Source organism: Rhineura floridana, chromosome 13 (assembly GCF_030035675.1).
Source record: "Rhineura floridana isolate rRhiFlo1 chromosome 13, rRhiFlo1.hap2, whole genome shotgun sequence".
NCBI classification, from domain to species: domain Eukaryota; kingdom Metazoa; phylum Chordata; class Lepidosauria; order Squamata; family Rhineuridae; genus Rhineura; species Rhineura floridana.
The window spans coordinates 40,119,349-40,140,146 of NC_084492.1; positions in this window are offsets into that span (position 1 = coordinate 40,119,349).

The window sequence follows — 20,798 nt, forward strand, 5'->3', positions numbered from 1 at the left end:
GTCAATCCCAAGTTATGGCGACCCTATGAATGGGGTTTTCATGGTAAGTGGTATTCAGAGGTGGTTTCCCATTGCCTTACTCTGAGGCTGAGAGGCAGTAACTGGCCCAAGATCACCCAGTGAGCTTCATGGCTGTGTGGGGATTCGAACCCTGGTCTCCCAGGTCGTAGTCCAGCACTCTAACCACTATGCCACACTGGCTCTCAAACAGCTCCTTAGAAGAGGCATTTATTTTCACTTCCGGGAAGGGTGACTTAGCCTGTGCCTGCTTTTGAGACGGGCTCCTGCCTCAAAAGAAGCTTATTCAGATATATCAGTCAGATTTTTTTTTTTTTGACTGATTAAACTTCTCCCGGGTAGGGAGAAACGAAGAGATTAACCTCAAAGCCTATTTTTGTTGGGACGACCAGATCTCATTAATTTATGGGACGAGGTCCAGCCGACGAAGGTGGGACGGATTTTCAACAACAAGCTCTATCTGATAAAGCGAACGTTCATCTTATCTTCTAAGAGAGAACGCACTAACAGGCAAGCACCCTTCTTTCTATATTTTTCTTTTACTTGACTTAAATTGTTGCTGTTTAAAAGAGATTTGCCAGATTGATCGGTTTTTGACATCTCACTGGGGAGCCATAACTTCTCTCTGCTACTCACTAATTAATAGCTTATCTCTGTTTTTGTTGCAAAAAGCTGTCCTGGATTTGCATTCTAAAGATATACACAGAAGAGGGATTTCTATTCCAGATTTTTATTTTGAAGAATATTATATTGTCTGAGACTACTCTCTTTTTGGTCTATTTTATTTTGACGAATCTGTTTTCTGACGACCGCCATTAATTGTTTCGATCCTGGGAACTGCATTTTGTTTACTTAAGCATGGAGAGATAAGGCTGTCTGCTCTGTTTATACTGTGATGTCACCAAGTTTGGAGTATTAACCCAATTGTTGCTGAAATAAGAAGTGGTTTTCCTATATTTTTCTTTTAAAATGGCAATTAAGAAAGTGGCTGAGAAGCTGGAAATAACTATGTTTCAGAAAATAATGGATGAGATTGAGATAACGAAACAAAACCTGCGACAGGGTTGTAAGGAGCTGAAAATTGAATTGAGTAAAATGAAGCAGGAGATTAAAGATATAGGGGTCCCTGTGAGAGAGGTGACCCTGGAAGGGGTCCCTGTGAGAGAGGAGACCCCGGAGATTGGAACAAACGTGGAACAGGAAAAAGATTTGGAGTCTATGGACTTTAGAAACAAAATCTATTGTTTGGAGATACAGGAGATTAAAGACATAGGGGTCCTTGTGAGAGAGGAGACCCTGGAGACTGGAACAGGGGTCCCTGTGAGAGAGGAGACCCTGGAGACTGGAACAGGGGTCCCTGTGAGAGAGGAGATCCCGGAGATTGGAACAAACGTGGAACAGGAACAAGATTTGGAGTCTATGGACTTTAGAAATAAAATCTATTGTTTGGAACTCAATGTTATCTCTGAAGAAATTAATGAAGATTCTAGAGATAAAGTTATTAATGGCATGGATAATCTTCTGGACTGGAATGATGTGATGGAGCCCAATATAGAGAAAATCTATGGAATTAACTGCAGCCATGTGACAATGGAAAAACTTTCAAGAGATGACCCAGTGTATTTTGAAAAAAAGAACAGAGATATGATTTTACAGCAGTATTTCAGCAACCTATTCAGAATGGATGGCAAGAAAATATTTGGGATAGAGGTAATTCCCATCAGACTCTTATTATATGACTATGGCTTTGACAGCAAGATTATTATGGAATACTGATAATGGAAGATTGGATACTGAAATTACTGGACTTAACAAGACTACTGAAGATGGAAGATGGAAAATGGAACTAATAGGGATAATAGAACAATGGCTACTGAAATTACTGAACCTAACAGATTCTGATGTGATGGATTAATTGAAATGTTTATTTTGACTATGGTTATGACAATAAGATTATCATAATTAGTAATGAGATGGATTAATCGATATGCTTATCTGGAAAAAAAAATTGATAGATATATTTCTTAAAGAATTGAAACCTCTCTTTGACTTTTTGTGGAAAGAATAAAGTAATGTTTATGAGATTTGATGATTAAGTAAGATAACTACTGGAGGAAAGTGATTTTATAATATGACTTAAGAGACAGGATTGTTATATATTATAGACTTATAACTGATTTGATCTTTGACAAATGGGAAGTCAATATTTTACTCTTTATTTTTTATTTTTGTTTTTTTTTTTCTTTTTTCTTTTTTTCTTTTTGTTTAACTATTTTTGATTTTGTTTTTTGTCTTTGAATGTTTTATGATTTTGTCTTGTATGTTTTATGAAAATCTGAATAAAAATTATTGAAAAAAAAAAAGAAGAGGCATTTATTTTATTTTACAACAGCATGGGAATAGGGTGTATTCCTATCACAGTAGGCAAAACAGCTCCTAGAGGAAACACATTCAAGACCCAACAGCACTGTCGGGGGATCCAGGTGCGTTGACATGGATCACCTCTGAGTACTGCCAGATCAATTTACCTGCCATTCTGACTGCCATTGCCCTTCCGGAAGACAAATTATCTGCTTACTTTAGGAGAGAAATTCAAATGCAAAACCATATTTAAATTCGATCCCACAAAATCTGGGGGGAGGAGGAGGAGGAACTGGCATCTCTGTCTGTCTAGTCTGTGCGGCAGGAAACCCCTTCAAATAGCCCCTCTCCCCCCCCCACAAGGCTATTGCAGAAGGGGACATGGCCCCCTCATCTGTTACATCGCAACTGCACATTTTGATCAGTCTGTCCCATGTGTTCTGTGCTCTACCAAAAAGATGTCCATTATCACCTCTTAGGGCCTGCCTAGAATTAGACCTGGGTCTCCTCCCCTCCTCCCAGTTTTGTACAGTGCAGAGAAAGGCACACCTTAGTCCTCTTGAAATCCATGCGACGTGACAAAAGCACTGCTGAACACTGCACAGCCCAAACAGAAGTTTGTGACTGTTAGAAGCAAGTTCCGCCAAGTTTAATGGGACTTTTTTTTACTTCCAAGGTGCTAACAGCTGGAGCATCAATCTGAGGACTCAGGCCGCACAACTCATTTTAGTTGTTGATCTTTGACTTGTTGACTGTTATTTGGAAATGATTTAATAATAATAATAATAATAATAATATAAATTTAATTTATGTGTCGCCTATCTGGCCAGTGGCCACTCTAGGCGACGTACATACAATAAATATAGCAAAATACAATACAAAAAATACAGTGTAGATTATAAAACAAACAATACATAATGGGAGGCATGTAAACAAAAAATTTCCCTTGATCTGAAAGGAAGCAGCTTCCTTAGGGTCACATCTCATGTTGCTTCATCAACAGTGGGGGGGGGATTCAATTCAGCTCTAATTTAATGCCAAAAATGCATCTAGTTGGAGAAATCTTCACTAAAATGCTGGAGAATATTAATGAGGATTTTAAAAAACCACAAATTGCTACGGAACTGTGGAGGACCAAATTTAAGACTGGAAAAATCAGAAACGGAGAGAACCAACACGGACAGATCCTTCCATCCCTATTCAACAGTGCCGGAGACTGATTATGCAACCCAGCATTGGTGTGGCAGAACGAAAGGGATCCTCAGGCACGAAATACTGTTCACTAACCAGCTGCTTCTGCCATCATGCATAACTAACAGATATTTTTCTTTACATAATTTTTATTAATTTATTTGGAATACTGCAAAAACAAATATACAATTTAACCCTAAGGGCCAACGACAAAAAGAAAAAGAAGAAAAAAGAACAAGGGAGAAGAGAAAGAGAAAGCCAAACCGACCCCAACAAACCAAAAGATTCTTACAAGGGATGGACAAGTCAGTACAGTTAAATAAAGCCATCTTAGAAGTTGCTGTTGCAGTTGATGTGCAGAAGCATATAAAATAAAATCCCACCACACCACGTGAAATGTGTCAGGCTTGGCGTATAACTAACGGATATTTCAAACAGTCTTTGAGGGAAGTTGTGGCACTGCTAGGCTCCCAAAAGTCTGTACTGAGAGGGGAACAGCCATTTCAACATGGTGATACATGTAACAAGTATGACATTTTCACCTTGGGCACCAGAACGGGTTTGTAAAACTGATTTCATTACACAAATCTGGAGCCCTGTCCTTGGCTGCCAGGAAGGAGGATACCCTCAGGTAACAGAGCGTATAGGCTGAACACCAATCATTACCTGTTCCACATGTAAAATAAATACCTGCTACCACCCTCTTCAAGCGATTCTAATTGGACTTTTACTGCACATGCAAAATATCAGTCTAAACTTCAGTGTGAGATTTGCGTTCCAGTTCCCTGGGGAGTTCCAGAAATAGTTTGCTTGTGGCATCATCATATTTGGTCTTGTTGGAAGAGTGTTTTATTAAATCTGCAATTACGAACCATGAAAGCTGGGAATTACTTTTTAATTAATGTTTGAAAGGTTGTTTCCTCCCCCCCCCCCAGCCCCTTTCTGTGGCCTGCAGGGTCTGTCTGCAGATAACAAAGATGGCAGAGATGTGCCCTTTCCTTCCTTTATGCTTTACAATCTTTTGGACACAGCAGGTAGCGTTGGGATAGAGGGGTGAGGATGCAAGAGGGGGCAAATGCCCACCAACAGAATTACCTGCCCACCATATACTAATGTGTGGAATACAGGCTTGCTTCTAGTCAACAAGACTGTCATCTGCCAGACCGCACCCACCCTCTGAGAGTCCCACTTGCCTCCTCTTCGCCCACCCTCCTCTTGCTTTCCTCTTTGCCTCTGCTTATGGACTGCAACAGCCTTGTAGTTGTATACAGGAGAATCTAATGAAGTGCTCTCCAGATGTTGTTGGACTCTAGCTCCCATCAGACCCGTTAAGACTGGCCAATGGTCAGGGATGGTGGGAGATGTAGTCCAGCAACATCTGTAGGCCATCCTGTTGGCTACTTATATAGTAGTAGTAGAAGTAGTAGCAGTTATTAATCCAACCCAGGATTCATTTTCTCCTTGTAGATATCAACAGTAGTGGTGAAGATTAGCACAGAAGCCAGAGAATAAGAAAAATAATCAAGCAGAGGCTGGGTACTTCTTTCCTTTTGTTTGATAGCATTCCTACTTCATGCTAAGAGTTTAAATAGTAACACTTTGCAATATTATTTGCATTTCCAACTAAATTAAACATATAATTTCAACTGGCTGGAATTATTTTTTTAAAGCTCAGTGCGATTTACAGATTTAACCTATATATTTGGAAGCAAGCATAATTGGGTTCAGTGGAGCTTACTCCCAGGTAACTATGCATAGGATGACTGCAGTCCTGCTGGTCCTCATAAACTGGCTGTTTATTTTTAAAAAAATTATATACCGCTTGATTGTAATAAAATCTCTAAGCAGTTTACAAAAAATCTTAAAATTATAAATAAAAACAGTTAAGTAATTAATTAAAGTAAATTGATTAAAGTAAATTACTTTAATTAAGTAAGTAAATTAATTAAAGTAATTTAATTAAATTTAATTAATTACTTTTTAAAGTAATTAAAAACATTTAAAGGACAATATCAGCAGTAAACTAAAAAGATATTAAACTCATCAGTATCTGCTTGTCTGGAAAGGCTCGCCTAAAGATAAATGTTTTAAGCAGGTGCCTGCTTGATGTCAATAGTCAAGGAGTTTCAAAGTGTAGGTGCTGCCACTCTAAAAGAACAATTTCTTAGAAGTGCGGAACAAATATTATGTGGCACCTGTAACAATTCCAGTTCCGCAGATCAATGTAGTTGAGTGGGCACATATAGAGTAAGGTGATCCTGCAAGTAAACTGGTCCAAAGCTGTTCATGGCTTTATATACCAAGAGTAACACCTTGAACTTGGCCTGGTAGCAAATCAGCAACCATGCAGATCTCTGAGCAGAAATGTTATATGCTGACAGATTCTCACTCTTGTCAGCGACTGTGCTGCAGTTTGCAGGTCAAGTGCAAGGAAGCTCCACATAGAGTCACTGAGGGTATTAATCCAGAACTGCTCTTTAGTATGTGTGTAAAATGGATCAGTACAGCTACCTGCATCTCTTCTTGTGGGCATGACTGCAGGGCTATAAAGAGGGGCTCCTGCATGATAATTTACTACTACACCACTGTCTGTCTGGCTAAAGGTGCAATGGAACTAGACACATTTGATTCTGTATTTATTCCTTTTGCCAATGAACACAACTCTATTCTGAAGCCGCCATCTTCTCACAGGCACCTATGGGAGGCCGTGTTGGGGTGGCAAGCAAAATATACAGCTCAAGGGCCCGAGCTTTTATTTGCAAATGCCAGCCAAAGTCGCCACATCATCCTAATAATGTACGGCTGCCGGGAGAACTTTGCTAGACTACATTTACACGTATCCAAGTCCTAACCTTAAGTACAAATAGGGATAAGGGAGGAATTTGATTCAGTTAGCATTTTAATACAAACCTATCTAATTCGCACTTTCCAAAACAATACACAAGCCAAAACATAGCCACGCTTTCAAATTTATTTATTTATTTATTTTGTTTCATTTATAAACCGCCCATAGCAAGTAGCTCTCTGGGCGGTATACAAAAAGGTTAAAATACAAAAATAACACATTAAAATCAGATTACAAACGATAGTACAAGCAACAAAACAAAATAATATATTAAACAAAATATAAAAGTTTAAAAGTCATGAACATTAAACATTAAAATGCCTGGGAGCATTCACATTTCTCTGAATTTTGCCAGGTAATATGTTTAAAAATGCATATATTAGGGTAAAACATGCATAAAGATTAATATTGTTGTGCGCCTCCCCAATCTCCGAGCGGTGAGACCTCAGGGGTCCCTGCGCTCATCCAGTGTTTGCTTTCCTTTGGGAAGAAGGTCAGAGGAGACTGTGGTGTCTTTATGAAATATGGTTTATTTATTTACACACATTCCAACCTGAGCTTAGGATGGAGAGGTTCAAGGCATCAGCAGTCCAATATTCAGCTTTCCCATCCGGGTTGCAGGAGGCATCCTAAAGCCAAGGTGCAGAGGGATAGCCTCTCTGCCTACCTCCAGTTCCCAGCCTTTCTCCAGACACTCTGAAAACACTCAAAGCACAAACCTCTGCTAGCTGCCCGGAGGGGGGAGGAAGGCTCTCCTGCAGAGTTTAAATGACAAAAGGATCATCCTGGCTCATTCACCAGTTACTGGGCACCTGAAAGACCCATTAGCAACCTGGCCATGCTATTAGCTTAACAAAAGAAATTCATCTGGCCAACAGAGCCAGTCCTAAGGCACAGGATTCCAAATCAGAGGCTGGAAGGGGACTCACAGGGATCATCCATTCCAACCCCCATACTCATAACAATATATTAGGGGAAATTGCATATAAAATGTGTATATTAGGAGAAATTCATGCTAAAATGCTGATGAATTTTCACAACTTAAAACTGCAAACTAAAACAGAAATGTGGAGAAGTGAATTTAAGATTAGAAATATGAGGAACTGACCAAGTCTGAAATTGACAGATCTGCCCATCCTTATGTGCCAGCCACTTCAGCTGACTCCCACCCCTATCCCTCTTGCACTAGCAGCAACAGCTTGAGGGACTGAACACCCTTTGGAAGATCATAATTCGCCCTATAGACATGTCTGTTTGCACTATAACTCAAAACCGGTTTCAATGGCTTCCCTTAACGAATTGCAGGAACTGACGGTTCAAGATACTAAAACAGAATTAGGACTCGCTGTGACAAATAGGAAACTCTTGTCTTTATCAAACTTGCTGCAGAGGTCATTTCCACCAAAACCCCAGTTGCAACTTATGAAGCATTTGTGTAATTCTTTTTTATTTATTTGTACAAATTTATATACCTCTGAATGATAAGAAAATACTAAAGCAGTGACCAATGAGAAATATAAATACATAAAAAAGGAAAATCTAAATAAAATTCATCTTAACCTATTCCTAGCCTTTTAACAATCCTACTTAATTAACCAGGCAAAGCTAAATGACCTGTCAACCTTTTCTACTTTTTTTCCTGTTTCAGGTTTAAGGGAACCTTTTTTGGCTCCACGGGCCAAATTTGTCAGGTGGGCGAGGCTGTCTACCTGTCAGTCACCTGACATCACCATGACTTCAGGTGACTGGAGACTTGGAAGTCCTGCAGTTGGGACTTCAAAGCACCATGGAGGGCTTGCAAGAAAACCTGCATGATACGTTAAAGCGCTGGAGACTTTGGCTTTACTGCCAATCAGCAGATGAGTTGTGGAGCCAAAGCCAACTTTCTGCAGGCCTCTGGTGTGCATGTGAGTTCCCCACAGGGAAGTCGCTCACACAGCCAGCCCATCAGGCTTTAGCCAGGCCACTACTAGCTTTCCCTTGCCAAGGTACAATTAGGAGCACACTTTAAAGCTCCTGATACCACATATGATACCATGGGTGTTCCTGGATGCGTGGCTGCAGAAAACACCCTCATGGGCTGGCACAAATTTGAACCCCTGTAGGGCCATGTTTGCTCCAGTGGTCTCCCACCCCAGTTTACAAAACCAAGTAGTATAGTTCAGCTGGATGCATTACTATCCTTCCATGGTACCAGTAAAAGAGGTGGAAAGAGTGTAGCTGTAGCCATTCAGTGGAAATAATGGCTTGGATCCCTTAGAGTAGGCCCACTGAACTCAATGACTTTGGTCCAATACCTTTGCAGGTTATGCCAATGGGCCAAAAATACAACTTCCCGTCTTTTTAGAGCCTCCCTTATTCTAAGTGTCACTCATTTCTCTGCCAGATATGTTTCCTCCCTGCTTTATAATTTTCCCCTTGGCAGGCTCTGTTGCAAATGTGCCAGCTGTTCCTCCTCCTCCTCCCATGAGCTTCAAGATGAGGAGTTTCATGTGGGGCCCAAGAGAGATCTGTGGAATTCCCTTCCGCTTCATCTTCTTTCACAGCCACTGAGGACAAGGGGTGGGAGGAAGGGAACTCTATGTGTGTGTGTGTTTTTCCATCTTGGGTCGTATCAGGCTAGTCTGGAATTAACACGACCCACATATCCTGGCCTTTATTTCCCAAGACCTAACAGTTCAATGGAAACTCTGTCCTCATAAAGGTAGTAACATTCTAAACATAAATAAACTGAAGTAAGAAATAATCAGTTTTAACCCCTTAAAAATAAATAAATGAATAATTGCTTGGGATTACTCAGCAGTGGACCAACAGCACAAACCATTCAAGTGGTGGCATTGTTTACATTAAGACAGCCTCCCCTAACTTGGTGCCCTGCAGATGTCTTGGACTACACCTCCCATCAGCCCCAGCCAGCACACCCATAGAATGCTGAGGCTGATGACATTTGTAGTCCAAAACTTCTGGCGGGCAACAGATTGGGGAAGGATGCTTGAGACTAATGGGATCACCTGATGTGAATGCCTGGGTGTACTTGCTTGAGACAGACAGGGGATGGTGCTCTCCATCAGTCCTTGTCTCACAGCTTTCCAGGGGCACTTGGTGAAAGACTGCTTGCTGGATCAGATGGACCAGCATCATACAGCTAATTAATTGTTATGTGTTTATGGAAAACAGCTTTGAACTCATATGCTAAACTACTTAGGAGTAGGACCATGTTGCCCGGGGTCCAGGGAATTAGGTCCAAGGTCACCCAGTGAGCTTCATGGCTGTGTGGGGATTCGAACCCTGGACTCCCAGGTCATAGTCCAACACTCTAACCACTATGCCACACTGGGTCTCCTAAATAAATCCTACTGTGTATTAATTGTGGCTCACTTGCAGTTAATTCTGCAGAGGATTGCTGCATGAGTGATGTCAGTAAGAAAAGTGATGTAAACCATAGCATTTTTTAAATTTATCCTTAAGCTTCCATCAACAACAACAACACTCTCCTTTTGCCTCGTTTCAAAGGGAAAATATAAAACCCTTAATTATTTTGTCTTAAAGCTTTGTTTCCAACATCTGATCAGGTGTCTCTGCTGTCTATCCTGAACAGCTAACACACAATACGTATTACATTCTCTCTCTCTGTCTCTCTCTCCAGGTGCTATTGTGCTATTCTCCATGAAGCATGATCAGCAGCCAGATAACTGTCCGCATCTCCTGCCACCTCTTAACAGAAAGCCGAGAAGGTGGGGGTGAGTCACCACCAGGCTGGCTGACGTCTGCTCACCCACATTCTCTCCTGGTGTCAACGTCATTCTCAGCCAGGAAAGCCTCTGGTTTTGCTCAGCCAAAAACAACAGGGGCCAGGAAGAAACAAATTATGGTTATGTTTTCACTTTTTGTCTTGGCTACATGATTTGTGAGCCCCAGTGCAGTGATTAGAGATGAAAGAAAACATTCCAGGCCCAGGACACCCACATTACCAAAGTCTCGTGTGTCTGGCCTTCTGCAGACTTACTGTAAAAGTGGGCGGGTGGGAAGTAACGCCCCCCCAAAAGAAAATTACAAAGGGCATATGGGTCAGCAGCACATTCCAAGTGTCTGGCTGCCGCTGTGTAAAACTATCCCTGCCTGGAGGTGACTGAGAGTATTTGCTAGGCCCTGCTGAGGGTAACAGCTGTGCAGTTATTGATATCAGTGAAGGCAACCTGGGAAAGAGAGCTAGGAATAGCTTGGGTTTGGAAGAACAAGCAAGGTAGCTTGCAGGTCTCCTCCTCTGCTTCTTCAGGCAGAATGACAGTCAGGTACGCGTCACAGGAGGGGACCTGCAGCATCACACATGTTGCCACAAGACAGAAGGTGCATCTGAAGAATGATAGTCATGATCCCCAGGCCACCTACTAACAAGTAACCCTGCTGGTGATGAGTATCTTGATTATTTCAGCCAAATGCTATGTGCTGCCGATCCTTATTTGTCATAAGGCCGCATGGTTGACTGTGAAAAATAAGTAAGGGCAGGACCATAAGCCAAGGTTGCTGTGTAGAGGGTGTTTGTTTATGGCTGTGGTCTAACAAGCAGGGGAAAAGGAACTCTACTTCAGGCATAAGAATGCCAGAGAGACAATGAGCAGTTTTTTTGAGAGAAAGGTTCATTATTGCATTATCATCAGAAGGGACAAGAGTCTGCCATCTCTTCTCCTTACCTGGCCAAACCTCTGTTTACCCATGGCAGAAATGTGTTGCATTTGAAAGGGCCCTGAGTAACTCCAGATTATCTGTATGGTGCTGAGGGAATGGTTTCTACCAGGATCGTGCCCCAGCATCTCTCTCCCCCCCCCTTATTTTTAGAAATAAGCCACTGTTTGGTATGTCAAAGAAAGCGGTTTCTGCTTTGTGGCAGAGAGCATTCCATAGAAATAATTTTCAGGAACTGGCTTGAGTAAAGGCTTGATCTACTCCAGAAGACATCAAAACACAGAAGATCAAAGGGTGGTTCTGGGAGGCATAAAAGGGCTTAAGTAAGAGCAACTACCTCTTGTTAGAAGACCTATGCGGAGGGCAAGATGGAGTTGCAGATGAGATAGAGTTCCCTAGCAGAATCTGTTAGACTTAATTCTCTGTTTCAGTCTTCCCCAACCCGGTGTTTTTCACATGTTTTGGACTACAGTATAACTCGCATCAGCTCCAGCCAGTACAGTTGGCTGGGAGAGATTGGATTGGTTCAAAGCATCTGGATGGCACCAGGTTGGGGAAGGCTGTCCTGTTGCATCCCAAGCAGGCCGTGATTGATGTAATGACTTGCTTTGTGCTATCAGTTCCAAACACAAGTTTTTGAATCGGATACCCATCTCTTTTATAGCTGCTGTTATCATGACTCCATAAGGATAATTGGATGACTGAGATTGCCACTGACATGAGCAAAGCTACTGTGTGTTCCTACCAGATAATTATGACTCTGGTGGGCTAGTTAATTTGAAAGCCTGGGCCTCTCATCCCTGTGGGCAGCTTTCAAAATCCAAGTCCAACCTATGGTAAAGCACAAGATTGAGTGAGATCACTATAAACCAAACTTCCTTTTGTTTGCATTTGTGAAAGGAATGTTGGAGACAAGGAAACTGGTGAGGCATCTTGCCTGGTTGGACTTTGAAGGAGATGCCCCAAAATCTCAAAACAGCATGTCTCCCATTATGTAGTCATCAGAGTAGGTACCGCCATTACAGATTTTTCAGCAGAGGAGGAGCAAGAGTCATGAAGGTCCAAGAGCTCATTCTCAAATACATTTGAAACAAACAGATTTGCGCTTTGAGATGTGTCACTCACAGTTGGGCTCATGTGAATATCTATAAAGTAGAATCTGTGAGCTGGACAGAAATATAGATGATTCCAAAACTTAATTCTACAGCGGTAGAAGATTAATTCATTAACAGGCAAAAAACCCAAAAGGTCTGAAAGGCAGGAGGGGAAATTTAGCCCGTTGCACCAGCCCCAACCCCAAATGGCATCGCTGAATCAGAGGCTTTGCAGAAGTCCCAGCTAACACTTGGGTCATCTTCCAGCAAATAAGTGAATTGCTGCAATGAAGGGAATAGATCTACCCTACCTACATTTTTGTTTTTATGACTGCAGATAAGCTGGAGCCACCATGCAGATATGGAAGCATCGTGACTGTGTGTCTCTGGCCTGTTGTTATCTCAGCCCATTCCAACCCTCTGCAACTTGATGGTAAATAAAGCAAGAGGCTGCTGGGCTGCCCTCCAGCTCATGTGGTTTAACTGGCTTGACTGGAAAATAAAGATAAATGCACATTTCCTGTGAAAATGATGGCTTTCCACACTCCCCTCAACCTGAACATATTTCCCGTGACTGAATAAACACAGTACAGGAAGGCAAGGCTGTCACTGGGGAAAAATCAGGCAAAAGAGCCCCTTCCCCCCCAATAATTCACACAACTTTCACATCTGAATGTTGCGGGGACCATTCCTGTCCATCTCTCTTGTCAAAGGTGAAGAACAAGGAGCTAATCTCCCAAACAATTTGTGTATTTGCAAAAGCTCTGTAATGTTGCTCTGAAGGCTGATACACAGGTTGAGATCCGTTACTTTCTTCCTTTATTTATTTATTTATTTATTTATGTGTTTGTTTCATTTATAGACCGCCCATAGCGAGTGGCTCTCTGGGCGGTGTACAAAAAGGTTAAAATACAAAATATCAACAATAAAATCAGACAACAAACAATAAACACAAGCAACAACTAAAGAAAAAAATAAAAAATAAAAAAATTAAATTATAACATAAACGCTTAAAATGCCTGGGAGCATAGCCAGGTCTTAACCTGGCGCCGAAAAGATAGAAGCGTAGGCGCCAAGCGTACTTCTTCGGGGAGGCTGTTCCACAGTTCGGGGGCCACTACAGAAAAGGCCCTAGATCGAGTAACTGTCCTCCGGGCTTCTTGATGGGTTGGTACCCGGAGGAGGGCCTTAGATGCTGAGCGAAGTGACTGGGTAGGTTCATAGCGGGAGAGGCGTTCCACAAGATATTGCGGTCCCACGCCGTGTAAGGCTTTATAGGTCAAAACCAGCACCTTGAATCTGGCTCGGAAACAAATAGGTAGCCAGTGCAAACGGACCAGAACAGGTGTTATATGTGCTGACCAGCTGGTCCTCGTCAGCAGTCTGGCTGCTGCGTTTTGCACTAGCTGAAGCTTCCGAACTGTCTTCAAGGGCATCCCTACGTAGAGCGCATTACAGTAATCCAGCCTAGAAGTTACCAGAGCATGAATAACTGAGGCGAGGTCATCCCTGTCCAGATAGGGGCGTAGCTGGGCTACCAACCGAAGGTGGTAGAACGCATTCCTTGCCACCGAGGCCACTTGCGCCTCAAGAGACAAGGAAGGATCGAAAAGAACTCCCAGACTACGAACCTGTTCCTTCAAGGGGAGTGTGACCCCATCTAGAACCTTTCTTTCCCTCAGATGCCAAGGTCTACTCCTGTAAAACATGAATCAAAAACACATCAATTTCAGGTGTGGCAACTGCCAAGGCCCAGAAAGCTCTGAAAAGTAGCTGCACTTTGTTGGAGAGGTTCAAATTAATGGCCTCAACTCAAATAGTGGGCACTTTCACAGTGATCGTTTGTGCAACGGGTAAACAGTGGCACACAAAGTCACATCAACACCATACATTTAAAGCACTATTATACAGCTTTAAACATGCATGGTTTCCCCCGAAGAATCCTGGGAATTGTAGTTTGTTGAGATTGCTGAGAGTTGCTAAGAGGCCGCTATTCCCCTCGCAGAGCTACAGTTGTAGCACCCTTAACAAATTGCAGTTGTACAAGATTAATAAATGGGACTAAATCAGTGGGGGAGAAATGAAAGGCAACCTGCGCTGATTTCTGGGCAATAGGAAAGACACTCTTTACAGGAAGCCAGATTTCAGCTGAACATCAAGAAACTTCTTGTTAGAGCTACACAACAATGGAACCAATTGCCAAGGGAGGTGGTGGGCTCTCCAAAACTGGAGGCATTCGAGAGGCAGCTGGACAGGCACCTGTCGGGTATGCTTTAACTTGGATTCCTGCATTGAGCAGGAGGTTGGACTCAATGGCCTCATAGGTCCCTTTCAACTCTACTATTCTATGATTCTAAGAATGAATGGTAGTATTTGTTTATAAACAATATTTTTTGTCTGTTTATCCCTCTCTCACCTTTGTCTAATTGCAGATTGTAAGCCCCTTGAGGCAGGGGCGTGCTGTCTTGAACTCTGTAGATAACCTGACCACTGTTGTCCATGCACTGCTAACCTCCAGACTGGATTACTGTCATGTGCTTTATGTGGTGCTGCCCTTGAGATTGGTCTGGAAGCTGCAGCTGGTGCAAAATGTGGCAGTGCGACTGCTCACTGGGGCAAGGTATCGCTTGAAAAAATTACACTAACTGCCCATTACCTACTGGGCTAAGTTCATGGTCCTGATTTTGGTGTACAAAGCCCTATACAACGTTGGACCTGGATACCTGAATTACCATCTTTCCCCTTATATACCCAGTTGATTACTACGCTCTGCAGGTGAGGGCCTCCTGCAGATACCAACTTATCAGAAGGTCCATTCCGCACAACATAGGAACGGACCTTTGGTGTAGTGGCATGTACCTTTTGGAATTCCCTCCCCTTAAATATTAGACAGGTGCCATCTCTATTATCTTTCTGGCGCCTAATAATAATAATAATAATTTAATTTTTAGGCCGCCTATCTGGCCGAAGCCACTCTAGGCGGCGTACATATTAAATTCAATAAAATACAAAATACAGTAAATACAATAAATACAATAAAATACAAATAATCATCAGTGACAGAATAGCAGCAATTGTAATACATAGCAGCGGGGATTGAGTATATAATTAGCCCATCCCGATAGTCTCAAAGGCCTGACCAAACAGCCAAGTTTTTAATGCTCGGCGGAAGGTATCCAGGGAAGGGGCATGTCGAAGATCGAACGGGAGGGAATTCCAGAGAGTGGGGGCCACCACCGAAAAAGCCCTCTCTCTAGTCCCCACCAACCTAACTACTTTTGTTGGTGGGATTGAGAGAAGGCCCTGCGTGGCAGATCTTGTCGGGCGGCATAGTTGGTGACGCTGGAGGTGCTCCTTCAGATAAACCGGGCCGAAACCATATAGGGATTTAAAGGTTAACACCAACACCTTGAATTGAGCCCGGAAAACTACTGGAAGCCAGTGTAGATTAAATAATACTGGTGTAATATGATCACGGCGACGGCTGTTTGTAAGTAAACGAGCCGCCGCATTCTGTACCAGTTGAAGTTTCCAGACCATTTTCAAGGGTAACCCCACGTAGAGCGCATTGCAATAGTCTAATCGAGAGGTGACCAGGGCATGTACTACCAGTGGGAGCTGATGAACAGGGAGGTAGGGTTGCAGCCTGCGTATGAGGTGTAGTTGGTACCAGGCTGCCTGGCTCACTGCCGAAATCTGAGCCTCCATGGACAGCCTGGAATCAAGAACAACCCCCAGGCTGCGGACCTGGTCCTTCAGGGGCAATTGTACCCCATTAAACCTCAGGTCAACAGAACCCAGCCTACCCCTGTCTCCCACAAGCAGTACCTCGGTCTTGTCAGGATTTAGTTTCAGCCTGTTCCTTCCCATCCATCCACTCACAGATTCCAGGCACTTGGACATGGTCTCCACAGCCAACTCTGGTGAAGACTTAAACGAGAGATAGAGCTGTTTGTCATCCGCATATTGGTGACACCGCAGCCCAAATCTCCTGATGATAGATCCCAGCGGCTTCATGTAGATGTTAAATAGCATGGGAGAGAGGATAGAACCCTGTGGCACTCCACAAGTGAGGGGCCAAGGGTCTGAAACCTCATCTCCCAATGCTACCTGTTGGTGCCTGTCAGAGAGAAAGGAACGGAACCACTGTAAAACAGTGCCTCCAATTCCCAGTCCTTCCAGGCGATCCATCAGGATACCGTAGTCAACGGTATCAAAAGCCGCTGAAAGATCTAGGAGGACAAGAAAGGTGAATTCTCCCCTATCTAATGCCCTCCTCATATCATCCACCAGAGCGACCAAGACTGTTTCAGTTCCATATCCAGTCCTGAAAACCGATTGGTATGGATCCAGATAATCCGTTTCATCCAAGTGTGCTGACAATTGGTTAGCCACCACTCGCTCAATGATCTTGCCCAAAAATGGTAAATTCGAAGCCTACTGAAGACCTTCCTCTTTCAACAAGCCTTTTAAGTAGAGACCTTATTCCAGTCTGCGTCTGTGATGGAATTGCTTTTTAATATGTTTTTAAAGCTTTTAAAAAATGTTTTTAAATATGTTTTGTTTTAATATATTTTAAAGTCTGTTTTCAAGATGTTTTAGAGTGTGTTAGTGTTTTTGTTTGCCACCCTGGGCTCCTACTGGGAGGAAGAGTGGGATATAACAACAATAACAACAACAATAATAGAGACCATCAACATTTATAGCAATATAAATAATAAATTATCTCACACCTCACCAGCATGCAATTATATTAGACTTAGACTAAAAATCAGTTTCAATTATTTTAAGTGGATTTCAATCTGAATTTTTATGTCCCATCCCTTGTGCTGTGCAGTTGCGGTGGTGTGTGTTTCTCTCTCAATGGGCAGAAGTGCTGCACCTTAGAATTATTCCACCCTGAGGGTTCTGAAAAGGGTCACGGCCACATTCACCCTTTACATTTATTCCACTATTATTTCACTTTAAACCGTCATGGCTTCCCAAAGAATTTTGGGAACTGTAGTTTGTGAAGGGTGCTGAGAGTTGTTAGGAGGCTCCTGTTCTCCTCACAGAGATACAATTCTCAGAATGGTTTAATTGTCAATCCCTCTTCTCAGGGAAATTTTTGTCAAAATTTGGACAGATTCAGTCTCAGTAGCTTGTAGCAACTCTATTGGTATGCCATCTGTTCCTGGTGACTTGTTTCTTCCAAGTATTTTAAGAGCAGCTTTCACTTCATATTCTAAAATTTCTGGTTCTTCATCATACGGTTCCTCCATGAATGAATCTGTCATCCTTGCATCTCTTTTATAGAGTTCTTCAGTGTATTGCTTCCATCTTCCTTTTATTTCATCTCGGTCAGTCAGTGTGTTCCCCTGTTGATTATTCAACATCCCTACCCTTGGTTTAAATTTCCCTTTAATTTCTCTAATCTTTTGGAACAGGGCTCTTGTTCTTCCCATTTTGTTGTCCTTTTCTATTTCTATACAATAACTATTATAATAGTTCTCTTTGTCCCTAAGTACTAGTTGCTGTATTGTTGCATTTATGGTTCTAACTATGTGTCTATCCCCTTTTGCTTTCGTTTTCCTTCTCTCTTTAACCATTTTATTTATTTATTTATATCCCGCCCTTCCTCCCAGCAGGAGCCCAGGGCGGCAAATGTTAAGAGTTTCTTCAGTCATCCATTGAGATCCTTCTCTCTTTTTAACTAGAGGTATTGTGTTTTTGCATTCTTTCCTGATAATGTCTCTGACTTCAATCCATAGTTCTTCTGGTTCTCTGTCAACTAAGTTTAAAGCCTCAAATCAGTTGATCTTTATATTCTTCTGGGATGTTATTTAAATTGTATTTTGGCATTATGATTGCTTTGTTGTTCTTCTTTATCTTTACTCTGATTTTCGATATGACCAGTTCATGAACCAGGGGACATGACAAGCATCAGGAAATGAAGAGCAGAAGATGGTTTCCTAACATATATGTGTTAACATATCCTCTCTCTTTCTTAGATACACAATGGAAGCCTTGCTGAAAGCTGAAATAAAGATGGGTGTACTTAATGAGGACAGTGATCAGTCTTCAGATAAAGACCAGGAAGGAGATGACTTAGAAGATGACTTCTTTAACTTTCTGCCCCACGGCAAGAAGTCAGCAGTGGACACTGCTGAGGAGGAACTGGTGAGGTACCTGAGGTCTCCCAGCAGGGAAGTGTCATCACTCCATGGCTTTCCACGTGTGCTGCGGTGTTTTTTGCAGCACAACACAGGCATGCCTTCAAGCGCCGCAGTAGAACGCCTGTTCAGTACTGGTGGCAACGTAATGACTGTAAAAAGGCATTCCTTGTCTGACATGCTCTTTGAGCATCTTGTTCTTTTGAGACATAACAGAAACATATTATAAAAGCATTTCAAGTGTAAAATTTGATTTCAAGAGTTGGGGTATCTTCATTGCTTGGGGGGATGTGAGATTATGTTATGCCATTATGTTAATCTTATGGATAAAATATTTTATTCTACTACCCCCTGTGTGTGTGTGTTTATTTTTAATATTGTTTTAGGCTTCTTAGATGTGCAGCAGCCAAGGCCAGCACCTTGTAGTTTTTTTAAAAAGTAACTGAAATGTAATTGTAGTGATTACTTTTGAGAAAAAGCAAAGTAATCAGCTACTTTCAGAGTGATTGTAATTGTAACGGTAATTACTACTTTTTGGGCCAAGTAATTGTAACTGTAATTTATTACTTTTAAAAAGTAATCTTCCAAGCTCTGGTGTTAATGTCAGCCATGTGGTACAAAATGTTAGCTGGCATAGATATTTGCAACAAGGTCATCCAAGCTAGAGATGCCACACTGGATGTTGAAGTAGCAAACATAGAAACTCTCCTCACAGAGCTGACAAAACTTCGAAAGAACTGGAAATGTATGTGGAATGAAGCCAAATTGGTTGCGTCAAACCTAAATATAGAAATAAAACTCTCCCGTAGATATGATGGAGTTAGGCGCAAGAGGGCAAGGCCGCATCACGACAGCACACCTGATGCTAACTTGGAAGAAATTAATGACACAGATGATACTCCAGAAGAGGCCTACTTCAGAAAGTGTGTGTTTTATGTTTTGGTAGACAATGTTATAGCAGGATTAACTGTCCGCTTCAATGCTGTTAAGCAGTTGGCAGAAAAATTTGATTTCTTGTGGAAATATCTCATCATGTCCGAAAGTGATGTGGAGAGAAAAGCTTTATCTTTTTCAGAGCAATATCCTGCTGACCTTAATGGTGATGATTTTGGAAAAGAAATGCAACATTTACTCTCAGTACATAAAGCAAATTTTGTAAATGCACAGTTAAAGCCATTAGATCTGTTGAACTTGTTAACAGAGTACAGACTTGGTGACCTGTTTCCAAATGTTTGTGTTAGCTTAAGAATACTATTAACAATTCCAGCAACAGTAGCTTCTGCAGAGAGGTCATTTAGCAAACTTAAGCTAATTAAAAATTATTTAAGGTCTACAATGTCTCAGGAACGTCTTGTGGATTTGGCCAGGCTAAGTATTGAATAAAACATTGCCAGAACAATTAATTTTCATGCTGTGATTTGAAATTTTTCACAAAAAAAGATCAGGAAAGCTCTTTTTTTAAAGTAAATAGTAAGTTTATCTACCTTGTTTCAATGTGAATTCTTTCTCCTTATCTGTATTGTAGCATAAACAAAGATGTTCAAATCAAATGTGCTTTCTTATCTCTGATCCTCTTTTATTTTATTTATATTTATCGTGGAGGGGGTATAAGAGCATAAGGCCTTAAATGCAGAAAATTAATAGAGCGCTCTACTCCACCCCTCTCTCGTCTTCCATACCCTTTTTGACCTTACAGGCTACAGCTCATGGCATAAAACCGTAGTGGATAAAAACAGAATGACTAATGGAGAAGGGAAGGGGCCCAAAAGAAACTTTGTACCCCCTGATAAAATTCCTCTCAGAGGCCCTGATTCTGTTCATAGGGTTTTCGTGGTAAGAGATATTCAGAGGTGGTTTACCATTGCCTTCCTCTGAGTCTGGATGCATCTTAGCCTGGTGTTTCAGCTTTGACCATTCTGCCTTGGGTGCCCCTGCTAGGAGTCTAACCTCTTGGTCTAGACTCCTGATGGCATTGCTCTTAGCTTCTTCGACACTCTCAAACCCCCTCACCATGTTAAGGTGTGCATCCTAGAGGGTGGATCTCTATGTATGGATGTGAAAGTTGGACAGTGAAAAAAGCGGATCAGAGAAAAATAAATTCATTTGAAATCTGGTGTTGGAGGAGCGCTTTGCGCATACCATGGACCATGAAAAAGACAAATAATTGGATGTTAGAACAAATTAAACTGGAACTATCACACTGCATGTACTGGAGGTTGGGCCCAAAGGGCAATTTAGGGATTCTGCTTGTGTACCGCCCACCCCGCTGCACAGTAGACTCCCTGACCGAGGTGCTTGAGGTGGTCTCGGACATGCGGTTGCTCTCCCCCAACCTACTGGTTGTAGGGGACTTCAACGTGCACGCCGAGACTGCCCTCACGGGAGCCCCTCAGGATTTCATTGAAACCATGACTTCTTGGGACCTGCACCTTAGTAATACAGGGCCCACCCATG